The following is a 26,905-nucleotide window of genomic DNA, read 5'->3' on the forward strand; positions in this document are numbered from 1 at the left end:
TACTTGCAAAATGAGTTAGAGGTTTAGACTGTGTTAAGGCACAAGACACGGATGAAGTCTAAAGGAAGCTAACATACAGGAACTAGACACGTAAAAGCCTACATTGCCTGTTATTGATTTATTTATTATTTTTCAATTTTTATTCTGTGTGTGTGAATGTGCACTATCTGCATGCAGTGTCTCTAGAGACCAGAAGAAGACATTAGACTCCCAGGAACTGGAGTTATAGATGGTTGTGAGCTACCACATGGGTGCTGGGAATTGAACCAGGGTTCTTTCTGGAAGGGCAGCCAGCGCCCATAACCTCTGAGTCATCTTGTCAGCTCTTCTTAGATTTTTTTTTAAGGTAGGATCTCACTTTATAGCACAGACTGTCATACAAATCATGATCCTCCTGCCTCAGCTTAGTGTGTACTGAGATGACAGATGTAAGAGTGAGGAAGAGGAAGAGGTGGTGGAGAAAGATTCTGGCCAACGTGATTGGGTTTATTCTTGGGGGAAAGAAGGATTAAGAAGACATGGAACACTTCAGAAACTACAGCCTTCAGAAACTACAACAAAGCAAAACAAAACCCAACAACTACATGGGAAAGAACATAGTACCATGGCTCCATTGTATTTGTCAAAGACTTAAATAGAAAAAACATTAAGTCCCCATCTAGTTCCTCTGAGTACTGCAGTTGCATAATTTCTGTAATTACAAGGAAATATAAAAAAACAGTCCACACTGTAAATTAAGCTTTTATTAACCTAAGAACTTGAAATAAAATGAACCGAGGGACTCTGGCTGTTTGTGCATTCGCTTGAAGTCACTTTTATACCCATTCTTCCTAAAATGCTATGGGGAGGCACAACCTATCGGATGCCGGCATTTCTTTCTTCCTGCATCTTACAGAATGCAGAATTTGGTACTAATTTTTAATTTTTAAGATTGATTTATTTGTATTTCATGTGTACAGGTGTTTTCCTGCGTGTGCGCATCATGAGCCTGCAGTGCCTTCCAAGGTGAGAAGAGGGTGTCAGATTCCCCTGGAGCTGGAAATACAGATGGTTGTGGGCTGCTGTGTAAATGCTGTAATTAAACCCCAGTTCTGTGCAAGTGCAGCCAATGCTTTGAACTGTGGAGCCATCTCTGCAGCTCTGTACTAATCATTTTTATTGAGAGTTTCACTATGTAGCTCAAGATGGCCTCAAACTCACAATCCTGCCTCAGCCTCCTGGGTGCTAACGTTATAGGCTTAAGCTACATGCCTGAGTTTGAGGGTTGTCTTAAGAAGTGAGTCTATTTAATGCAGTAGTCACTGTGGTGGAAAGGGAGAGAAACTGAATTCATAGCAAATCCAGCTGCAGGGATGAACTTCATAGATCGTGTACTGCAGGCACACCAGTGTGTGCAGATGATGTGAGGGAGTTCTCTGCCTCAGCCCATTCATATGAAATCTGACTGTGGCCACAGGAAGCTGAGATGTCTGAAGAGTGGAAGTCTAAGGTGGGGCATGAGCATACAGACTGCAAAGGCTGCAAAGGAGTTTTCTGTGTCTATATGGTAGCTGTGCTTATATAGGGGTTGCCTTTTAAAGATTAATTAACTTGTTAATTTATTTTAGGTGTATGAGTGTTTTTCCTGCATGCATGTCTGTGAACCAGGTGCATGCTTGGTGCCCATGGAAACCAGAAAAGGGTGTCAGATACCCTGAAACTGGAGTTACAGATGGTTGTGAGCTGCCATGTGGGTGCTGAGAATCAAACCCCAGTCCTCTGTAAGAGCAGACATTGCTCCATATGAGTATTTCTTAAAATTCATGAAATTGTGTACTTAAATAGTTGCATTTCAGTGTATACAAATTATATCTCAATACACTACTATATTATATGGTTTAAATTTTTTAGAAATATGAGTAAGAGTTTGCTTCTAAGAAATTAAAAAATTCTGACAGAATCTGTGTGTCTGTCTCTGTGTCTCTGTCTCTCTCTCCAGTGTGCTATTGAATCTGACTTACTAGTTTCTCCTTGAGGACTTTCACATCTATGTTTATTAATATTACTGTCTGTGATTTTCTTTTCTTGTAAAATCCTGGCCTGGTTTTGGTGTTGGGGTCATTCTGGCCTCTTTTAGAGTTTAGGAGTATGTCTCCCTATTCAAATATTGACAGACTTCTAGGCTATTAGTTCTTTGTGTTTGTTAAAATTGAGTCATGAAGTTATCAGATCTTAGGCTTTTCTTTGTGGAGTGCCTTTGCTGCCAATGCAATCTCCTCATTTGTTCTTCCCGGATTTCTTTCTTTAGGGTGCAGTGCAGTCAGATTGTATGTGTCTAGGAACTTACCTGGTTGTTCTAGATTATTCAATGTGTCGATCTCTGCTGGTGCTATGGTATCATTTGTGCTTTTACTTGTTCCAGTCCTCTCTTTTTCTTAGTCAAAGTTTTCATTATTGTTTATGTTTTCAGAAAGCCAATATTTAATTTTTTTCTTCTTCATTTTAGATGATTTTCCTGGTCTTGATTTCATTTAATTCCACTCTTCTTTTCTTTCCACTAATTTTGGGCTTATTTTATTCTTTTTCTAATGTTTTGAGTATTCATGTTTATTTGGCATTCTTAATTCTTGGCTTGTGTGGGCATTTATTACTATCACATTATTAGAATTTTCCCTCTTCTACCTCTATGGGCTGCAGAGATGATTCAATAGTTATGAGCACTGGTTGCTCTTGGAGAGGACATGGATTAGGTTCCCAGTTCCACATGACAGCTCACAACCATCTGTAATTCCAGTTCCAGGGGATCTGATGCCCTCTTCTGGCCTCTTTGACTTTTGCATGCACATTGTGCATTTATTTATATACACACAGGCACATAAGTGCACTCATACACTTAAGATAAAATAAATCTTTTTTTTTAAACTGTTGCTTTTGCTGTAGCCAACACATTTTTTGGAGTATTCCATCCTTTTCATGTTTCTGGAAGCTTTGAGGCCATCAGTTCTTTATATGTTTGGTAAAATTGAGTCATGAAATATTCAGGTCCCGGGACTTTCTTTGATGGCCATCTCAAGATGTCTTTTAAGTTTCCTTTTCATTTGTTAAATGTTCAGGAGTAATTTTTTAAAATTTCACCCATTTTATGAATTTTCTGAAAGTTCTTGATATCAGTTCCTAATTTCATATCATTGTAAGCAGAAAAGATATTTGATATAATCTCAGTCTTCTTAAATTTTACAGGACTTGCTTTGCATACCCATATGGAATCTGTCCAGAAGGATATTCCATGAGGGCTGGAGAAGAGCATGCATTCTGCTGTTCTTGCATGGGAATGTTCTGTGTGTGTCTCTTGTACCCACTTAGTTTAAATTGTCCAAATCCTACCTTTCCCTCACTGAAAGTGGGGTGTTAAAATTCCTCACTCTTTCTTTATTACTACCTATGTCTCTTTAAATCTTTCCATATTTATTTTTGTGTGTGTGTGCATTTATAATTGCTATATATTCTTGATGAGTTCGTCTATTCATCATTGTATTTTGCCACTCTATGTCTTTTTAAGAAGAGAATTTAATCAATTTACATTTAAGGTAGTTATTTAAAGGTAAGCACTTACTGCTGCTACTGCTTTGTTAAGTGGTTGCTTGTGGGTCTTTTATTGTTATCTTCCTCTGTGGTTTGATGGTTTTCTGTAATGGTATGCTTTGAATCATTTCCGTTTTTACTTTATGCTTTGCTAAAGATTTTTCCCTTGTGATATTTCCATGGAACATCCTATACTTAGTCTATTTCAAACCCATAATAATTTAAACCTGGTTTTCAAACAGCAACTCTACACTTATATTCTCATATATCTTACAGTTTGGCTGTCAGGATTTACATGCTCTTCTGTATATTCCTTGTCAGTTTATTTTGGCTGCAGTTGATACTGACATTCTTGTCTGTACCACTGTACTGGGGATAAAGTTGCTGCACACATCATGGTCCTGGGCAGTCTGAGTACAACTGCTTTACTTACACTGCTCAGCTTTATGCCTTTATGTTTTTGTTATTAATGAGTAATCTTTGTTTTCAGCTTAAAGATTTCCCTGTAGCACTTCCTGTAAGGTAAATCTAGTCGCGAAGACCTCTCTTAGTCTTCCTCCATTTTGAAAGGTAGGCTTGCTAGATAAAGCATTCTCATTTGCCAGCTTTTCTCTTCATCATGTTGAATATTTATTCCTACTTCCTCTTGACCTGGGAGTCATTCTGCTGAGAAACGCATGTAGGTTGTGTTAGTACTTGCTGGTTTGTGATCTGCTTCTATCCTCTGTTGTGCTCAGATTTTTTTTTACTTGTTTTTTTTATTTTTTGAAGATTTTATTTGCTTTGTTTTGTGTGTTTGTACACCATGTGTGTGCAGTATCCAAGGAAACAAGAAGAGAGCATCAGATCCTCTGGAACTGGAGTTTGAGGTGGTTGAGAACTGCCATGTGAGTACCATGTGCTGGGAACTAAAGCCAGGTCTCCTGCAAGAACAGCAGGACTACTTAGCAGCTAAGCCACCCCTCCAGATCTTTTGCTTTAAAAAAAATAATTTACTTATTGTGTGTTCTGGTGAACTCCTTTTTTATTGATTTTGTTGGAAAGCCCTTCATTTCCTATGTTTGAATTCTGGAATCTGTCCCCATACTAAAATTAGTTTTTCTTCTAACTGTGATTTCAGATGCTCTGTCTCTATGCTTGTTGATTCTTTTCTGAGTCTATTAATGTTATCCATTACTATAGAAGGTGTTTGTTGCTATAGAAGGTACCTGATGCTATAGACGCTGCCTGTTGCTATAGGTTCTGTCTATTGAATTTTTCAACTCAATCATTATATTTTTGCTCCTCAGATTGTTGTGTTTCATTGTTTCTAATTTTTCAAACTTTTAGCTTTGTATATTGCTTTCTGAATCTAACTCACCCTTAGCAACTATTGTCTCACTGTCTCTGAGACTTTGACTTTGCATGTAAGTGGAATCAGATCATCTCTTTATAAATAAATGCCTTATTTTACTTTGCACAATATCCTCAGGTGTTGGGGATCCTGCAAGCATAATGACTAGCAAGGAAATGATCCACAATAGGTGACGAATGAAACTTGGGTCAGCACCACTTTTGCAGGTGCTGGGTCAAAACTTCTATAGTCTGACCTCACATTTAAGCACAGTAAAACTTTAAAAAGAGGTTTCCACACAGCAAATTTCACAACAAAGCTTTAGGCATAGCTACAGAGGAACTCCCTTGCAAAGTAGCTAAGCACCTGTGGCCTTTACAATAAGAATGAATTCTATAAACAGTGTTCAGAGTAAGGGCCTAAAGAGGAAGTACTTGTAATAAGCATAAGGATAAATTCTATTGATGGAGAATGCAAAGTACATGGGATATCTTCCATAAGGTTGGGTTCCCTTCACTGAGAAACTAAGCTCAGGATAAGTGCTTAGACAATGCTCAGGGTATGGGGAGATTCAGGAAGACTAGCACCTTATCATAGCAAACAGATCACCAGGTTGTTAGAAAAAATCCACTCCCACCTTTCAAGTGACCAGGCATCAGAAATTTCCTTCCCTTGAAGAAAATAGGTCCATGTGTTTAACAAGCCTGGTTCCTTCAAATGCTTTCTCTGAGCTGTGCCTCCTACACTCAGGTTTCATCAGTGCTATTGTATATGTTAGAATCGTCTTCCTTTTTAAGGCTGAGTGACATTACACTCTTGCTCCAGTTCGGATTTGGTATGCTACCCAAAAGCTTAATTTCCATTTGGACAGTAGTGTGAGGTATGAAGTTGAAGACTTTCTGTCTACTGAGAGCAGGCCCTTGAAGAGCATACTGGGACTCCATCCTCTTCCTCTTCATCTCTTTTGTACATAACTGTAGGTGAATGGTTTTGCCATGTACCACTGTCACAAAGGCCAACTTACCACAGACCCAAAAGTGATGGAACCAAGTAGTCAAGGACTGAAAGTTAAAAAACCCACTCTCTTCCTATGAACTAGTTAACTTTGGCATTTGGCATAGTAACAGAAAGCTGACAAACATCTATATGTAGCATGTACTGTTCATCTACCCACTGTCAGCATATATAGGTTGCACATTTTGCCTCTCTCTCTCTGCCTTGTTTAGCCCAAAGTGGCATTTTTAGCTCTCAATGTCACCACAGTTGGGCCTTGAACTTCTGATCTGGAGTGCTGGAATACCAGGTGTATCTCAACACACCTGGCCCTGTTTTAACTTTGGTGACTAAGGCTATTTTCTTTTCCATGGAACTGTAGTTGCTGGATCAGATATGGCGCCCACCATCTGTCAGCAGAATGGTTGTTGTCTCTCCTGTCGCAGAAAGGTCCGGATTTCTCTACATCCTGTGACTTACATTCCTAATGGTTAGTCATATTCAGCATCTTTTCATTGTTTATTGGTCTACTTTGGTATAATTTTCTGATAAAAATGTCTATTCAAGTCCTTAGCACGTTTTTGAACCAGTCTTAAAAAATATAGTGGACTTTTTAAGTTCTCTATATTTCCTTAATATTTATCTCTTCTCAGACATGTTACTCATAAAATGTTTTTGCATTTTGTAATTTTGTGAATTGACTTTTTACTTGTTGATAATCTCTTCCTCCTTGTTTTCTTTCTTTCTTCTTCCTCCCCTCCCCTCTCTCTTCCTTGTGGTGCTGGAGATGGAACCCAATGTCTTTTACACATTAACCAAGCACTCGACCACAGAGTTATGCCCCAGGCCTTGATAATGTCTCTTGGTGAACAAATTTCTTTAACTTTGTCTACCTCATTGTTGCTGCTGTCAAATGGTGTTTGTCATGAGAGGCAGAGCTCTTAGCATTTCACATGATATTTTATGAGTTTTTTCCATATGTAGATTTCATTATGTCCTTTTAATCTTACTTTGTTAGTGTCTTTTTAAAAGATTTATTTTTATTTATGTGTATCTATTTACGGGTATGTGCACATGAGTTCAGCTGCCTGTGGAGGCCCCTAATGCAGGAGTTACAGGTAGTTGTGAGCTGCTCATCATGGATTCTGGGAAACAAATGAGGGTCCTCTCTACAGAACATTATGTACATTTAACCATTGAACCATTTCTCCAGCCCTTTATTAATGTCTTAATCATGCAAACTATAGGAATTTCTAAGTACCTTCACATATCATTTAGATTGCCGTGAAGCATTCCCTTCACTCTTGGAATGTGGCATATTACACTGACAGACGTTCATCTCCTGTATCATTCTTATCTTTAGGAATAAGCCCTACTTAGACACAGTGTGTGATCTTTTAGTGTGTGCATTAATTCTGCCCTGATATTTATCATTCCCTTCCTTTTGCCAGCTCTGGGTTTAGATTTTTCTTCCCTTTTTCTTATTCCTTGAAGTGGTAAAATTAGGCTGATGATTTGATGTCCTCCTTGGTTTTCGTGGCAATGTTTATAGCCATAAAGCTACTGCTTTCCCTCCTATTATTGATTTCTGGCTTCTTACTGCTGTGGTTAGAAAAAATATTTTCTGTGATTTCTATCTCTCAAAATTTATTGAGAATTTGTGGCCAAACTTATGGTGGTTCCTTAAAAATCTTCTACATACGCTTGAGAAAAATGTATACTGGGCTGTTGGAGAAATGTTCTATTGGTCACTGTGGCTTGAGACCTGAATTTCTTCACCTATCTTATGTTTGTTCTACCCACTATGAAGAGTTAGGTGTTAAATCTGCAGTGCAACCCACATACCCAAGGTTCAGGGGAAAATGTAAGAGAAGGGGCAGAAAGATTGTAAGATCCAGAGGACTAGGACATCTGCCGCATGATGGTATCTTCTAGACATGATAGGGAAGCTGTGTCTATGAAATCTTAAGTTCTGCATAATGACATCTCCAATTGGCATGTCACTGTGGATGAGGAAATCTCACAAGGCCTATGTGAAGAAAAGGCAATCATTGGCTGCTGAGAGAATCAGTTTTTTCTAGGAACCAGCCTTCTGACAGGTTATCCAATACCAAGTGGTCTCCTGGGACATATATACTTAAGAGCAACACTAAATACATATGGAGAGTTGAATGAAAAGGGCCCCATAGGCTCACATATTGCATGCTTAATCCCAAATTGGAACTGTTTGGGGAAGGGTTAGGAGGTGTGGCCTTGTTGGAGGAGGTGTGTCACTCAGGGGAGGGCTTTAAGGTTTCAAAAACCCACATCAGGATCAGTATCTTTTTTCTCTGCCTGTGGATCAGGTTGTAGCTCTCAGCTACTGCTCTACTGCCATATCTGTCAGCTTTCTGTATGATAATGTAATAATGAACCCTCTGAAACTGTAAACAAACCCCTAATTAAATGCTTTATTTTATAAAAGTTGCTTTGGTTATGGTGTCCTTTTACAGCAGCAGAACAATGACTAAGACAATGCATATAAATATCATACGTGCATACATCTGTCACAATAATAATCAGATAAGAAGTAATGAACTTGAGGAGGGAAGTGGGAAGAGTTGGAAGTGGGAGAGGGAAGGGTAGGTAGACATGATGTAAATATAGTAGTCCTGTAAGAAATTATCAAAACAATTTTAAAAACTTTAAATTAAAAACAAATAATGTTAAAAGAAGAATAAAATATTGAAAACTCCAGCTATTGTGTTACATTTCTTTTACATTCCTTCAGTCCTGTCAACCTTGGCTTCCTATGTTTTCCTGGTAATATCAGTGTATGCACATTTTAATTGCAATGTTTCTTGGTACATGTAACCTTTTATTAGTATGCTGTGTTCTTCTCTGTCTCATAAACTTTTTGACTTAGGTTTGCTTTTGTTTGAAGTACGGCTCTGCTCCCTTTGGTTCCTAAGAAACATCTTTTCACTTCATTTCACCATCAGCCCTCTTGTGTCTTTGGATCTAGCAGGAGCCTTTGTAGGTATCTGTCTTAGTTGGGGTTACTATTGCTGTGATGAAATACCACGACCAAAAGCAACTTGAGGAAGAAAGGACTTATTCTGCGCTCTTTTTCATATGACAGTTCATCATCAAAACAGTGAGGGCAGGAACTCATGCAGGTCAGAGACCCGGAGGCAGGAGCTGATGCAGAAGCCCTAAGGAGATACTTCTTACTGGCTTTCTCTCCATGGCTTGCTCAGTCTATTTTCTTTTAGAACCCAGGACAACCAGCCCAGGGGTGGCCCCACCCACAATGGGCTGGGCCCTCCCCTATCAATCACTAATTAAGAAAATATCCTACAAGTCTGGTTGTAGCTTGATGTGATTGAGGCATTTTCGCAGTTGAAACTTCCTACTCTCCAGTGACTCTAGCTTGTGGACATAAAACTAGCCAGTATAGTGGCATATCTCTTGGCCACTGTAACTTGTGTGCAGTTCCAGCTGTACGTTTTGACAGGAGAGTTTAATACTTACACTGATAACAGTTCAAATGACTTCTGTCATTTTGCTGTTGTCCTAAGTGCCTTCTAGCTTTGTCCTCACTCCTTACCGTCCTCTTCATTGGTTACTGGACTTTTAGTAGTGAAATGGGTAAACTACTTTTCTACTTAAATTTGTGTATATTCTTTGCATATTTTGGCATTATGCTTAAATTAACTAAGCCTCTGAAAGAGTTCACAATGGTCAGAGCTGGGTAGAACTCGAAAAATGTCCATAATATACAGCAGCATGGCACTGTGGCTCAACAAGACTGGCTTGGACAAAGCACATGTAGCAGATCAATAAAATTTGGACTTAAGTTTAAGTCTGTGGCTCAGAGATGTGCCCTTAATGAGTCAGTTTTTCTTTGCAATGACAAAATTCCTGAGAAAAACAGCTTTAGGAGAGGGAATCTATTTTAGCCACAGTTTCAGGAATTTTCATCTGTGGCTGCTTGGCTCCTTTGCCTTTGGACCTATGGAGAGACAAGGCAGGGTGGTAAGGAGTGGGGTGGAGCTAGGTGGCTCAGCTCATGGTAAACCAGACACAGAAAGAATGAGAGAGAGGGCACGCCTATGCATATCACCTTCCTGCTCCCATGGTGCTGCTCACACTGGGGTGGGTCTTTCCCACTCAGGTGCTGTTCCACACCTCAGTCATCTCTCTGAAGCATCCCTGCAGACTCACAAGAGCTGAGCCTGACTACCTTAATTGTCTCTCAGTCTGATTGTTGACAGTCAAGACAACGTAGGCTCTCCCTTTTTGTCCTATTAGAATAGTCTTTAAAAACCATTTTGTTTCAAGAAAAGTTAAAGCCAAAGCTGTAAGCAGTCCAGTGTTTGTGGTAACTTTCTAACATACAGCCATGTCACAGGGTTCAGTTCTCAAGGGTGACAGATTCAACTTACCCAGGGCTTTGCAGTTGCAGTCTGGATAGGTGGGAAGGCAGCCATGTTGCCCTGTACACCCAACAGCTAGGTGTCCAGATGTAGGCAGCAAGTCCTCTCCTTCTTCTTTTTCTTCTTATATTTGTTGAAGCAGCACAGTCCTTCTTCCTGGACCTGTATCAGATAACTGCTTCTCCATTCAAAGCCACCCTCTCAGCGGAAGATGCTGCCAAGGAGATAACTCCCTGGTCTTTGACACTGAACTGATCGATGATGCTTTTTTATATATTGTTAACTTACAGTTGGAGCAGACTGGGGGCTGGAGGGGAGGAGGGAAGGAGAGGAAGAAGGAAAGAAGTGTAAACACAGTGAGCTGCTCCACCAGTGACTCCTGTCAGTTTGGGAAGACCCAGGGGTCTGGAAAGAAACCCTCAAATTCCTTCTTCTAGGGTAATCTGCAACAGCCCCCTTGCTGTGCCAGCCCCTGGCTGAGCAGAGGGTGACTTTGCATTGGAATCTTTTTGTTTAATGTGCAAAGTAGCTTCTAAATACAAACCAAAATGCTGGTGCTTTGCTGGAGGATCAGAAGCTATTCCAGCATCCGCTGGACATTTTCAAAGGCCATTTTCATAGCAACTACCACCTCCCATGAGGATTTTTAGCATCTGACTGCCATGGAAGATACAGCTCTGTGGAAGCTGCTTGACTCAGCCTTGACCCCAACAACTGTCTCTTTTTATCTATGCAGACTGTATAAGAATAATCACCATACATGGAGTAGTGGAAGAGGGAGAAGAGAAGGAGGGAGAGGGATGGAGAGAGGGAGAGGAGGAGAGGAGAAAAAGAGAGATGGAGAGAGGAGAGGAAGAGAGGGAGAGGAAGAGAATGGGAAGGGGGGAGAAATAAGAGATGGAGAGAGGAGGAAGAAAGGGAGGAGAGAATTGAGGGAGAGAGAGAGAGAGAGAGAGAGAGAGAGAGAGAGAGAGAGAGAGAGAACATGAGTCAGAGAGCTACAGAGAAATTTACTCAGACCCTCCACATTAGTAGCTTTACTTGCCTTTTTTCTCTCCCTGGAGGCAAATTCAACTAGACCTGAGTGCAGGACTGACTGTCAACTGGGAGGCATTACCTAAATTTAACTTTTTCGGTCATTAATCCTGCAAATCTGCCCTGTGCATGTTCTTAGATGGCTGCAATTACCAATTTGCTGCTTGTCATAATAGTCATTAGGAGCAGAAAATATTATTAAATGACTTATGGGAAAAATAATCTGGAAACTGTAATGCTTTCTCTCAGGGCATTAGGACCAAGTGTAGATGGAGCACAAGCACTTCCCCAGCCTGGGGCTGCTCAGAGGCTGAGTTCAGTTAACTGCCTATCAGAACTGAATTTTTTCTTGGTGCTTTTAATTTTTAAATCTGAGACATAGTCTAAAGAATACCAGGGTTGGGGCCTGGAAAAATGGCTCAGTGGTTAAGAGCACTGGCTGCTTTTACAGAGGACCCAAGTTCAAGTCCCAGCACCCACATGGCAGCTCACAACCATCTGCAATGCCAGACCCAGAGAATGCAACACCTTCTTATGGTGTCCACAGGCACCAACACACATACCCTGTGGGTAGGATATGAGTGATAAGTATTGGATCCCTGATTATTGGGTATCCTCCACTGATATAATAAGCCAATCAAGCTGAATTAACAAGTTCAGGTTTAATAAACAGACCAAAGCAACCCCAGGTGACTCTCAGAAAGGCAGGAGAGAAAATCACACTGCAGGTCTGGTGACCAGGTCTTAAAAACCCTGTAGGCATAGTCTTGAGCAGCCCTGGGGCAGACTGACCCTTGTTGGGCTTTATGAGTGGCAAGGTCTAGAGAGAGCAGCTCTGGGGGGGAGGGGCCTCTGCTTGGCATGCTGAGGGCGGAGTTTGGAATGTGGCCTCAAGCTGGAGATTGCTAATATTGAGGGCTGGGTAAGGTAGTGATTTGCAAATGAAGAAAACAGAACAAAAATTGAGGCATTACCTAAATTTAACTTTTTCCGGTCCTTAATCCTGTAAATCTGCCCTGTGTATGTTCTTAGATGGCTGCAATTACCAATTTGCTGCTTGTCATAATAGTTTACACACGCACACATGTGCACACCTAAAGTAGCTGTAATGTTGATTCAAGAGTGTTTGCTAGGTATGCCATGATTAATCTCAACTGTCAACTTACTTGAATTAAAAGACACTTCTGGGTGTGTCTGTGGTATTCCCAGGGATGATTCAGGAGGGCAGAATCTACTGATGGATTCGTAATTTGATGGTGTTACTGGGAAAGGATGGAAACTTTCAGAGTAGGTGTTGGTTGGAGGAGAGAGACTGATGGGGGCAGGTTGTCCTATGGGCTCATCATAGCCCCTCTCTATCTCTCTGCTTCCTGGTCACTAGGAGATGAGCAGCTTTGCACCATGGACCCCAATTACCTTGGATGGTGACACTCAAACCAGAAGTTTCTCATGTCTTTGCAATGGCAATGAAAATCCAGTATAACCAAGGGCAAAATGAAGCACTGTTTGTAATCAGCAGAGTAAAAAAGTGAGTAACTTGTCATAGTGTCCAGTGTGAGTCCCCCGGCTGTGAGCAGCTGCCTTTGCTGCTTTGACCTCTTCACTTTAATGCATTGTGTCTCTCAGAGGCTTCCTCCTGACCCTCCTTCGTCCTCAGAGGACATTTGTTCAGCTTTCTAAGACAGAGAAGCCTCTCCCCTGAGACAATGATCCTCTGACCCGGCAGCTTAGTTCACATCAGAGCCTCTTCCTTCCCTGTGGCTGAAGCTCTGTGTGTTTGCAGATGTGACCTGGGAGCCTGTGCAGGAGACTTCTGCCTCATTTCCATTTCCCCATCAGATAGGTAACTTGGAAGAGGGAGAGATGGGAGTCTGTTTATTGCTTACCTTCTCAGCCCCAGGTCCCAGCTGTTGGCCAGGTATGTGAGAGTCCTGTTGATGAAGACTCAGCTGAAGACACTGCAGTGACCCATCAGCAGATCTGAAGAGGTTTGTGTGGGGTCTACCCACATGACATAGGCAGGATCCAGAGAAACTGCAGGAGCAGGGACTCCATGGTCCCTGCCTCCATGGCTAGAAGAAGAAGCAGGGAGGCTAGAGTTTGGGAGGGAACCTCGGAAGAGTTGAGACTCATCTGAAGTGTTCTAGCAGACTCAAATATGGCAAACTAGGCCTGAGCATGACAAATAGGTCACCAACAGGGTTTGCCTTTGACCCTCTAACTTAACCATTAGATTGCATTCCTAAAGCTAGCCCCCAAGTTCTATCCCCTTATTTGGCCACTTCCTCTGCCTGAGGCTCACTACCAAGGTCCAGTTATCAAAGTATTGAAGTCCAGCAATCAAAAACCCTGTTTTGGCTCACCTAATTAACATGCCCAATCAAAATTAACCAACTCATCCTAACACAGGGTTTCCCCTTTTCCCTTTATAAACTGCCATTTGTCTATGGGTCACATCTGTCTCCTCTCTATCCAGAGGTTGTCCTTTGTCCCTCTGGGGCAAATAAATCTCTTTTGTGATGAGAACTTGGTCTTGGCATATTTTGTGCGGATTCTGGTCCTTTCATCACAGCTGCTCTAACACTGTGGTGGGCTCCCTAGTTGTACCCATTTTGAGAAATCCCTAGAGACCACCAAGGAGCCGATTTCCAATGCAAGCACATAAGGATCCTTTTATTGTCAGTTTCAAACCTGGGCCACCATACTGCAGATGGAGGAAAATGCTGCAGTGGTGGCGGGCCCAGGTGTAGAGAGTTTCTATAGGGAAAAACCACAACCTGGGAAATTACATGCTTTGGCAACTTGGGATTGGGTAGAAGGGATATGGGGCAAGATGATTTTTGAAACTATTGGTGTAGAATTTTGGCATGAAACCACATTTGAAACTATTGGGTTGTACTTTCGGTGGGGAACAAAAACTTGCTGAGTAGGATTATCTGGGCTGCTCAGTAGGATTATCTGGATATCTTCAAGGGTCATAAACCACAGACTGAATGTCTGCAGGAGTATACTGCCCTGTATCTGTTCGAGTGGTCATGGCACATTCCTGAGGTCCTTCCTGGAACTGAGCACAGCAGGTGGTCTAAGATGGTGGCCCTTCCATAAGATGGAGTCTGTATTGCCTTCACATCTTCAGTCTCCTGTTGTATGGACTTATCCCTTACAATGCTTGGTAAGAGTGGAGACAAAGTTTCCCATTTCCACTGGGATTGTGCTTCTTCAAAGTGAGAATTGGCTTCCATCTTGGGCTATGTAGTCACTCCCCTTTTTAAAAATTTTTTTAACATAATTCTTTATTGATTCTTTGGGAATTGCACATCATGCACCCCAATTCTGCCCACCTCCCAGCTTCTCCATATATACCCCCACAGCATGCCCCCCAAATTAATTTAAAACAAACAAACAAACAAACAAACAAACACCTCAGTCCTCTGTCTTTGCAACACCTCTTCATTTACACTAGTGGCATCAGGAGCTGCTGTGTGTCACGAAGTACACCCTTTTGTCCAATCAGCCCCACCCCCAAAATGTTCATTGCAAAGGTCTGGTTCAAGGCTTCTGGCACACCATCATCACTAGACCCTCACTGAAACTCCTCTCCAAGTTGCCCTGAGTCATGGAGATCCTGTGGCTATCGTGCAGCAGGACCAGTCCTTTCATGCACTCCAGCAGGTCATAGATGGGGCAGATCTTAGGGTGGGCCAATCCAAGGCCCAGGATGTAGGTCTGGATGGTAGCTGAGCTGGTCTGTCAGGGCCAGTCCTCCCATGGCGGGTAGCACCAGCTTTCCTGCTGCAGTGTCTATTGAGGGCCAGTGCCAGCTATTCCAAGGCCATTGACGGGCAGGGTGGGTTCAGCATGGTCCTTGGATTTTCAACAGGCATGGTTCCTATGACCCTCCTGTGGTAACGTGAGCTGTGGATGTTATCACAGACCCCAGTTACAGCAGGAACATAGACCCAGACATGGCTCTCGGCAGCAGCTTGGGACTGGACATCACTATGGCCCCTGTGGCAGCACAGGCCACCCAGATCAGTATGGCCCCAGTGGCAGCAAGGCACTCCCTCAGGCACCAACATAGTCTTAGGTGGCTGTCCAGACCCTGGGCATCTGCACAGCCCCCTGTGACAACAGGAACCATGGTCATCAACTCAGACCCTAGATGCTGCTGGGCCACAGACCCAGACATGGCCCATGGTGATAGTGCAAGCCACTGAGATCAGCATGGTCCCCATTGCAGAGTGTCCCCAGGTGGTGGCCCAGACCCCTGACATGGTATCAGGAGCCACAGATATCAACATAGTCCCTGGCTGTGGTAGGGCCCAGATATGGCCCTCAGCAGCAGCCCTATCAAGCCTTTTTAAAGATGAGATGTACCATAATTTTTTGTAAATGAACCATGGCTATATCCCAGGTGCAATCCCCTTTTACATCATATACTGTCAGTTTCTTGGCCTCTGGGTGAAATATCTCAGCTAACCTTCCAAGCAAAGGATTCATTTGTTTTCTAGTCTAACTTTTATCTCACCATGGTGGATGAATGAAGAGATGGAGGCATGGATAACTGGAAATAGGGAGGAATAAATGAAAGAACAGATGGATGGGCAAGTGGATTCTTAAGCAGAGAAGGAAGCTTGCCTTCCAGTTTTCCTTTGTTTCCTCTTAAAATTGTTATTTTGTTTTATCTTTGTTAAATAATTATATTTACAGGGTGCAATGCAATGTATTGATATATTGATATATATTGATACAATATATACATTGTAAAGAAGATTAAAACAAGATAGGTCACATATCCTTCCTTCATCTACTCAGTTTCTTGTATGTTCAGAACATTTAAAATGTATCCTTTTTATACATTTTATACATTTTTTGGTGTTTTGTTTTTTGAGAAAGGGTCTTATGTTAAAATCTACTCTTAGAAGTTTTAGGAGGTAGTGGGGTGGTCATAGGCCATAATCCTGTTTCTACATGGTCATGTCCCCTCCTCAACTTCGTGTCCTCTTCTTGTTTTCAAATGCAAAGAATGTTTTTATAAACCACTGAATCCAATTAGTGCTGCCTTTCTATGTGTGAGGGTCCTCTAGAGACACAGAACTTATAGAATGATCTCTCTACAGATAAATGGGATTTATTACAGTGGCTTATAGGCTATGGCCAACTATTCCAACAATGCTATCTGCCAATGGGATGTCAAAGTATTCAATAGTTGTTCAGTCCAGGAGGTTGAATATCTCGACTGGTCTTCAGTATACATCAGAATCCTGAAGAGTGGGTTCTAATACAGTGAAGAAATGGACTTGCCAGTGAGAGCAAATGCAAGCAGGCAAGGAGCAAACACTTTCTTCTTCCATGTCTTTTATATAGGCTGCCACCAGAAGGTGTGGCCCACTTCAACTGATCCAATCAAGAAAAATACCTTACGGTTATACCCAGCAGCTTGGATTTTGGTTAATTCCAAATGTAGTTAAGTGGACAAACAATAATACCTATCACAGAGGCCATTCGCTGCCACTGAAATGTTTATAGTTATAAATCTGGTCCGCTTTCAACCTTGAGCAGAGAAGTTTATTTTTATAGCAGGCAGTGGTTAATGCAGAAACTCATGCCTGGTCAAAGTACTGAGAATAAGTGACTGTGAGTGCTCAGTCCTAAACAGAACATCTACAGCAGTCCCCAGCCAAGAGCCAGAGGCTGGAGAGGAGTACTGTGGAATGCTATTTTCTGGACATGACATGGCTGTTGCACTGCATAGGATCAAGACACTCAACACTCTAGCATGGTTAAAGGAGGAGAACATGAGGACCCACCCCCAACTGAAAAACTATTGGCAATTTATGGCTGCTGAGGAGGAAGAAGAGTCATTTTTTCTTTGGTGTTACAGTCACTGGTAGGTTACCTGTGCTCCAGTGGGTAGTCCTACACTCGTGCATACACAGATAGCACTAACTATAAATTGAAAATAAATATTTGCACAACATTGGGGAGAACACATGTGGGAATGCTTTCCTGGGATAGGAGGAGGGGAGAGTGTAGGTGAATATAATAAAAATACATTGTATATTGTATGAAATTCTCAAAAAATCAATATAAAATATTATTAAACCTGTGAAATTTTCTATAATATAAATACATACCCCTCCCCCAACAACAGCAAACTTAACCAGTTTGGAATGGAAGGGGTATCTTTAGATACAATGGAGACCAAATATTGATAAACCCACAGTCAACATCATGTTCGACAGTGGCTAGTAGAAAATGTATTCTCTGTGATGAGGAACAAGGAAGCCTGGCCTCTCTCACCCTTTCTGATGTTAGAAATCCTAGCTAGAGCAGCTAGCAAGAACTAGTAATGCAACCTGTGAGATGTGAAAGTGTGTGCTTGCTGATAACAATCCTAAAGACTCCAGAAAAACACTGTTAGAACAGGTAACAAATTCAGTAAAGTGGCATAATACAAAATCAACATACCGAAATCAGTAGTGTTTTCTCACACTAAGAATGAAGCGCCCACACAATACCACAAGAAAATAACCTTATGCATCATCACTGTTAAAAGTACGATAAGTTTATGTTGGTGAGATGGCTCAGTAGGTAGAGGACCTTGCTGTCAAGTCTGATGATAGTTTAGTTCCCTGAACACTCAGGTAATGGGAGGAGAGAACAGACTCCCACAGGTTGTTGTCTGACCTCTGCACGTGTGCTGTGGCATGTTCACACACACACACACACACACACACACACACACACACACACACACGCACACAATTAAAAAAAATCCCATGTTGTTTAAAATTACAATAAAATAAAATAAATTTAGCCAAGGAGACCAGAGATCTATAATACTAAAGCCACAAAACATTGATGAAAGAAATTGAACATGTCACAAATAAGTTGGGGTATAGTTTTTATTCTTCATGTTGCCTTTCTCTTCTTTATAATGTATTTGAGGGATTATTCTCTTTAGCCAATAAAATATGCTTTATTCTCTTTTTAGGCCATCTGTTCTTCTACAGTGTGGACCTTCCATGAGTTGTCAATCATTAAAGTAGAAACACATGAAGACGCCTTTGATGTGTTCTTGTGTTGGTGTGTTCTCATGCTGATTTCATTGCTCTTACATAATCTGTGCTTTCTCACATGCTTTCCACTTGCATATACAAAAGTGAAGATGTGTGAAAGAAATTGCAAAAATTTCAGAGAAAGAAAATCATAGAGCTGCAGGTATTCCTGTTTTAAATTCCAAATAGATGTTTCCAAATAGATTTTCTGTCAATCAGGATAAGCTAGATCCTAGGGGGACTGTGAATCTCCCTGCTTTAAAATAACAAAGGGTTATTTTCTGTTAATGCTTCCTGTAATTGTGGATTCTGAGGACCCTGCTCTGTTTGTCCTCATAGACCCAGAATGACAATTCTCCCACCAACATCTGAAGCAACTATGGCTACTACAGTGCAGGGATCATTAAATGGCAATATGTTAAATCATACACTGAGTCTCAGCTTTCTGCTCTGGAGTGGCACCTTCATATCTGATTTCTCTAAATAAGATGCATAGGTAAATGTTCTTGAAATCCTACCATGTGTTTAGAAGAAAAGTTGATATTCCTAGTGGCTCTCATTTTCTGCAGAGAGCATTATTCACCTGGACCTGACAGCAAGAGAGAATGTTCCACATTCTCCTCAATTTGGAGATTTGAAAGAAAATAAAAATAAAAATATACACACACATATACATACATACATGCATATATATACATATATACATATATATATAGTATTAGTTACTACTTTTCTTATTGTTGTGATAAAACACCATGAGCAAGACAACTTAGAGAAGAAAGGGTTGTTTGGGCATACCAGTTCAGAGAGTTAGAGTCCAGCATGGCAGGACAGCATGGCAGCAAGCAGTAGGTGGCTGGGTGTAATATGAATCTCAAAAGGTCTTAATAATTTAAAAAAAAACTGGTGCCAGATATTGGGGTGAAAACTGAGAGATCAGAGAGACAGAACAAGCCACAGTCAACCTTACCTCCCCAACTTCTCAGCTGATCCTGTTTCCTCAGACTGAAAGCCTGTGAGTCCTCACCCAAAAGGGATCTCAGCTGAACTGTGTAAAAGGCCTCTAGTTCTTGGTCCTCACGCCTTATATACCTTTGTGCTTCCTGCCATCACTTCCTGGGATTAAAGGTCTGTGTTCTTCCCAAGTAAAGACATAAGATCTCAAGTGCTGGGATTAAAAGTGTGTGGTACCACACCTGGCTCTGTGCCCAGTGTGACCTTGAACTCACAGAGATCCAGACCAATCTCTGCCTCCCAAGTAATAGGATTAAAGATGTGTGCTACTACTGCCTGACCTCTATATTTAATGTAGTGGTTGGCTTTTTCCTCTGATCCCCAGGCAAGCTTTTATTTGTTAGAGCACAAATAAAATATCACATTTCCCCTTTTTTGCCTAAAATAAAAAAGAAAATATAACTAATATAAGAAAAACAATATACAATAAATATAATAACTATATACAACATATACAGGCAATAAATACATCAACAATATCTAGTCCATTTGCATTTGACAAGTTCAGCAAAAATATTCCATTATCTATCCTATTTTGGTGAGTCCAAAATGTACCTTATTCACTTTCTATCCTAACTTGTATTACAAACCAAAAACTACCTTTTGATGTCTTTCAAACTTATACACTTTACACCCCTTTAGTAAGCTTCTTTTCTGAATTTATTAACAAGGAAAACTATAACTATAACTATGTAAACTTCAACGCCCTTAGAGACCTGAGAAGGAAATAATATTAACTAGTTAAACAGGAAGTGCAAACAAGTGACTTCCAAAAAATGTAAGGAATGACAGAAACAGCTGCCTGCCTGGAGAGTCACCTGAGGTTTCTCTGCAACATTGGGGCATCCATCTTCGGCCTACAGGCTTAGCATATCTGACAGATTCATCTGTGAAGCAGGATTGCTCTGAAGGGCTGTCCTGCCTTATCTTGGAAGGATCAGCAGTCCTTTCTTTTGTGTCCTGTTTGTCCCATTTGGACAGCATACTGTCAGCAGTCCACGTAAGGGTACTTTCTTGCCCAATGGCTAACTTTTGCCACAAAGAAAGTAAACTCCATAAGGAGTTTCTTCAGTGCTCATCATCTTCTCTGAAGTAGATTGGTGCTGCCAGGAGCAGACATGCCTCATTGTCATAAAAAAAGAAAAAAATTATGTAATTGAAACATCTTAAATGCCATATTCTGTAGATCTCTGAAGTGTTTTGAAGATGACCTGTCTATCTGAAATATATCTGTTTGACCTTGAAAATACACCTAATATGACTACAAGTTCGATTGTAATGACTAACTACTAACCTGCATTTCTTTATTATCCTAAATAGTTGGTAATAACTTTCAAGGCCTAGAAAATTACATTACATTGTTAAATAAACTGTAGAGGTACAATACCTTAAACAAGATTAGAAATATATGTACAGTATTTTCTAACAAAATCAATCTCAAATTTGTATCAATATATATAATATGTATACAATATAGAAAAATCTAATCCAATGTAAAATATTTAAAATTAGTAGTTGTCTTTTAAAAGTAGATTCAATAATCTACCTTTTTATCTTATCATATCCATATTCTTGCTTTTTTTCTTTTCAGAGTAGATTCAATAATCTAGCCTTTATCCATCATTTCTATATCTTTTTTTTCAGAGTAGATTCAATAATCTACCTTTTATCTTATATCTATATCCTCTTTTTTTAAACAAGAACCCCAAATCTAATCTCTTTTGTTTAGTCTTTTTCCTAATCATTAATAATAACATTAAAATAAGAATTGTAGCCAACCATTCTAAACAATCACAATTATTCATAACCCATTGAAAGACCAAAACCACCTACCCCACCTCTTGGGAATGTGGGTGTCATATTCTTAAAATTATTTCCTGCTGCCTGGGGGCAAAGGCATCTTTAGGGGATCCTGAAAAGAAAATTTTGGGGTTAATTGTCAAGTTCTGGGAGAGTTAGCTGTATCATTTGTTGTCCGGTCTCTGCATAATGGGAAAATGCAGGGCTTATCTCAAGTCCTTGCTTGAGTAGTCTGTGAGGCTGAATCATCTCAGCTAGCCATCTGAAAATTGTCCTGAGCAGTTTATAGTCCAAAGCTGATCTTTGGGTGGTGTTTGTCAGCTTAGTGGTATTATCATCATCCTAATGGAATCATTGTTGTGGGGCCCCATCATTTTTTTGGAGACTTCAAAATCACTGTTAGGCATGGTCATGGTTCCCTGCAGAAAACTGATAGAGACTCAAACCTGAAATTGTGTACAGGAAGCTAGATGAAGCCTTTTTTTTCTAGGATTAGTTAGTACTCTATATGACCATTACTATCATGACAAAAGTTTAATATATATATATATAATCTTATAAATTTTGATATAAAATCCATACCTTAAGAAAAATTTTAAAGAGTCAAAATAGAACCAAAGAATTATGAGATTAGTGACAATAGAAAAGTCCCTTAATATTGGTCCTATATTATTCTGTCCCATATCAGACGGCTCTTCTGATATGATACAGAGATTCTGGATTTTCCTTTTAACAAGCATGCTTGAGTTTAGAGAAGGAGAGAGCCATGCTCCAACTTCAAAGCTACCTTTAGTTTTTAATTGAACTGGGACTACATAAAGACCATTTGTATTATATGCCTGTAGAGAACAGCAGAAACAAACATTTAGGAAGACTTAAGAAATTTTATCCTGTTAGATAGGTGATATACCAATAGGCCAATTTACTTTTTTTCTTGGGACATTTTTTTCTGGATGATTTGTCCTTTTTCTTCAGATGTCTCATTTATCTAGTGTTCTTCAGATTCCTTAGTCTTCATTCTCCTAAAAGACAAAAACAAAACCCTTCCCCAACCCTAACTTGGGGAGGTTCCAAATCTAATCATTATCAAATTTGATTTATGGTTTCTCCTTAAATTTTTGTTTTATTTTCTAAAGTTGTTCTATCATCCAGAGCAGTGTGGTTTCTTACAACAGGCATTAGGTTCTTTAATTGCTCTGTGAAGGGGTTTCTTCCATGATGGCAGGAAAGGAGTGAACCAAATTTGTCATGAGGGCCTGTGAGAGGCCCCTCAGGACATTTCCCAACAGCAAAGGCAAAGGATTACCTTGTCTATCCCTTGTTGATCTACATTCTTTACTCCAATGTTTACCTTTACCACATCTTCTGCATATTCCAGAAGGGAGGGGCATTCTGTTGGGATTATTCTTTGAAAAAACATTGTTTCTAGGAATGGCCTGTTTACAGTCCTTTTTTTGGTGACTTTTTTTTTTTAACCACATTTGAAACATCTCACATTACTATTTTTCTTCAAACCTCTGGAAATCATCTCTCCTATCCAAGTATCATCACGGTCATGAGATTCAATATTAATTGTATCTCAGATCCATTCCTCCAAGGGTGCTGATCTTGCCTTTAACAGCTGAATTATCCTTTTGCATTGTGCATTAGCATTTTTAAAAGCCAGAGATTCAACTATTATCTGTCTAGCTTCTGAATTTGGTATCATTCTAGATTGAGTAGATTCAATAATCTACCCTTTTATCCATCATCTGGAAGAGCTGGAAGCTCCATCTTGAACCACAAAACCTAAGTACAGAAGGTACACTGGGAATGATGGTGAGGCTTTTAAACCTCAAATCCCATGGCCAGTAAAACACCACCTTCAAAAAGACTACACCTCCTAAGCCTCCTCAATCTGCCACCAACTAGCCACCCAACATTCTAATTCCTGAGACCCCAGAGAACATTATTTAAAGTATTACATATAGCAATCTCCTATGTCCTCTTCTATTAAAAAAGAATTAGTCTCAGGTTATTTAGCTATTGTGAATGAGAATGCCCCAAAAGGGGCTGTGTTTGCAAAGTTAGGGTGACTATTTAGACCTTTAGAATATTGCAAGTCCAGTGGTAAATTATCTTGAGGCATCCTTATCTCTTATTAATGACCATTTGTTGCCCTCCTCTGTGCATGAACTAACTTGTTTTGTGACCGTTAGGTAAAGCCTTATAATGTATGAGCAGAACCCTAGTTTTCACCAATCTAAGGCATCAGACAGCATCTAAGGCTAATAGCAGAGATTCCCTACTTTGCTATAACCCACCTACCTGGCATATCCAACAATGTACTTAAAACGTCTGTTATTTTAGAATTTTATTTTTTATTGTTCCTATTTTAAAAAATCAAATTTCATACCTCACTGGAGCATAATAATTGGGGAAACCTGAGTTTATAACCCCAAGCCACAGTCACTCATATTTGGCTGTAGAATAAACTGTCTTTTTTATGTCTTTGAGGTGAGAGCTGTCTCTTTACTCCTTCTTTATTCCAACCCACTGACCTGCCCAGGCATGGGAGGTGGCCACAGCACCCTGAGAAGCCCATCCACTCCTTACTGAGCCATGCATTTCTCTGAGGGCCTGGGCTGTGTTCTGTGCTAAGGACACAGGCTCTACCAAAGTAAATGTGCAGTGCAGCCTGGAACCTGCCAATTGGAGATGTGAGATTTGCAGAGCATTATCAACTTTGGGCCACATATTAATTATCTGGTTTGCATTTTAAAAGTTTTGTTACAAAAGAGGCTCGTTTGATGGTTTGTTGCTTTTCTTGAGATAGGATCTCACTTTGAGCCCAGGTTGGCCCTGAATTCAAGGAGTTCTTACTTTAATCTCCTCAGTGTGGGACATCAGGTGTGCATTTCCACACTGTAAGAATGTAACTTTAGAATCCATGCAGCAGCATCCTCATTTTAGATGCCAACAGGCACCCTACTGAGACACTGCCTGTAAGGTCCTGGCTAACAGACTTCCTGGTACCAGGGTTTCACCTACAAAGTGAGGTAACTGTCTGGGAGTCAGAGAGCCTCTGGGCTCTTGGTGTGAACAACCCTACATCCACAGAGAACTATAAGGAGATGATCCCTCCTCTGCCATGATGGCTGATTCTACTCTTCAGACACACACACACACACACACACACACACACACACACAGAGAGAGAGAGAGAGAGAGAGAGAGAGAGAGAGAGAGAGAGAGAGAGAGAGAGAGAGAGAGAACCATGCTATTTGTCTCTGGTGCTGGGGCCTGAATGTTCCTCAGAGTACTGGCCATGCTATTGCTTCCCTGTCTGTTTGCCTATAGCATTATATTACTAACTCTTCTAATAAACTCTTTAACCCCCAGTAATCCAGCTCAGTTTCCCTCTTGAATGCCCCCCTACCCTACTTCACACGCTAAGTTTATTTCTTATTCATTTCTTATTATTTTGCTGACACTTAAAATGAGAGTAAAATGTTATCTAGCAATCTGACACATGCCTACTCCGCTTGCTAAACACACCCTAGCTCCCTTGTGCAGTGGTTTGAATGAGAAGTAGCTCCTATAGGCACCACTACTTGAACAGTTGGTCCCCAGTTGGTGGCACTGTCTGGGAAAGTGGTGCAGCTTTATTGAAGGCAGTACATCACTAGGAACTTGTCCCACTTCTAGTTTGGTCTCTCTGCTTCACATTTGTGATTTTAGATGTGATCAGCCAACTTTCTGGTGTCATGTCTGTTGCTGGTCACCATTCCCCACCTCCATGACAGACTCTATCTCTGGAGCCATAACACCAAATAAACTATTCCTTCTATGAGCTGCCTTGATCATAGTATTTTTACCACTGTAATTAAAAAGGAATGAATATGCCCTGAAGGGGTTTTCCCTCCTCTTTTTAGAAGCTGAAGGAGTAGGGCTTGTGGCCAGAGTTCAGAAATGAGTCCAGGGAAAGGGGTGAGAAACTGAAGTGCCTTATCCACCTGGGTTGAGTGTTTGATGGTAGTGGCAAAATAAAGGTACTGTGTATGGATCATCGGTGTGCCCGTGAGGGGCCTGGGGACAGCTAGTACATGTGGTTTCAATTAATATTTTTTGTCCCCAGTGGCATGATGAGGTCCAGAAGCTCTGCAGTGTTTGTCACAGAACAAGGCAGGTAGCAATGGCGTGTGCTGATCCCAATTTGCAGAGCTTGTAAGATTCAGGAAACAGGAACTGACAGAAACAACCAATTGCCCCTGGGGAATGACATACAAATCCCATCCCAGGCTGTCTGTATCACATGGGTCTTTGCTGGAAGCAGGGTGATTCAGCAGAGCTGGCTGGGTGGGGGTGTAGCAAGGACTCTACAGCCTGCCTGATTGGGCCTGGAAACTGGTAACTCACAGGCTGGTAGTGTACATGTGTGTGGTGAAATAAAACACCCCTTATCCAAACTGGCATTTGTTGGGTCTGCTTTGGTTCTTATTTTTGGCTTTAAATAAATTTGACCTACATACTTTTAAGAAGGAATCAAAGCAGGAAGAAAATACAATATTTCTAGGTAGAGTTAGGTAGGTCCTGGGTAAAGTTCAGATCTTAGATACAGTATTTTGGTTCTTACAAATCTCTTCAATAATAGTCACAAATGTAAGGAAAAACAGAACAAAGCAAAACAAATAAGCAAAAAAGAAAAACCACATAAAAACACCAGTGATCACACAGCACAGACACCTGCACATCTGTGTTTGCTATAGCGTTGTTCTCGATAGTCATGTCACAGCCCAGGTGCCCACTGATGGCTGAATGGATAAGGAAAAGGTGGTGTGTATACTCAGTGAAGTTTTATTCAGCTTATTTAAGAACAAAACCATATCGTCTGCAGAAAAATGATGGGACTGAAGATTAGCATGTTGAGAAAAATAATCCAGATTCAGAGACAAGTACCATGGTTTTTTGTCATACACAAAATATAAATTTTTAAAAATGATGCAAAACTTGAAAGGGGAGCTATTTGAGAGTAAGAAGGAGAGCAGCAGGAGATTGGAGGGGAGAGGGTAATTGGGACTAAATACAACCAAGTTCATTATATACATGTGTGAAAATTTCATGGTCATACCTATTATTTTTAAAATTGACTTTACTTTTAATTATGTGTATCTTTGTGTGAGTGCAGTTACCTTTAGAGTCCAGAAGAGGGCATCAGCTCCAGGCAGTTGTAAGCTGTCTAATGTGAGTACTGGGAATTGAACTTTTTTTTTTTTTTAATTTATTTTGCAATACAATTCAGTTCTACATATCAGCCACGGATTCCCTTGTTCTCCCCCCTCTCGTCCCCCTCACCTTCCCCCCAACCCCCCCCCCATTCCCATCTCCTCCAGGGCAAAGACTTCCCCACAGACTGAGGTCAACCTGGTAGACTCAGTCCAGGTAGGTCTAGTCCCCTCCTCCCAGGCTGAGCCAAACAATCCTGCATAGGCCCCAGGTTTCAAACAGCCAACTCATGCAATGAGCACAAGATCTGGTCCCACTGCCTGGATGCCTCCCAAACAGATCAAGCCAATCAACTGTCTCACCCATTCGGAGGGCCTGATCCAGTGGGGACCCCTCAGCCATTGATTCATAGTTCATGTGTTTCCATTCATTTGGCTATTTGTCCCTGTGCTTTATCCAACCTTGGTCTCAACAAACACCCTAAT

The 26,905-nt window shown here is 40.8% G+C and overlaps 1 long non-coding RNA gene across 4 annotated transcripts in view; it reads left to right on the top strand.

Moving 5' to 3' along the window:
- LOC128094524 (uncharacterized) overlaps positions 1–26,905 on the top strand; it is a 180,374-nt gene that overhangs the window by 113,742 nt on the left and 39,727 nt on the right. For 2 of the 4 annotated variants that reach the window (XR_008212992.1, XR_008212997.1), the window contains one exon: positions 960–12,707. The exons of 1 other annotated variant lie outside the window; for it this stretch is intronic. This is a non-coding gene — a long non-coding RNA (uncharacterized LOC128094524). One more of the 4 variants, XR_008212995.1, reaches the window with a different exon arrangement.

Source organism: Peromyscus californicus, unplaced genomic scaffold (assembly GCF_007827085.1).
Source record: "Peromyscus californicus insignis strain IS unplaced genomic scaffold, ASM782708v3 Scaffold_4__1_contigs__length_199733344, whole genome shotgun sequence".
In the NCBI taxonomy this organism is placed as follows: domain Eukaryota; kingdom Metazoa; phylum Chordata; class Mammalia; order Rodentia; family Cricetidae; genus Peromyscus; species Peromyscus californicus.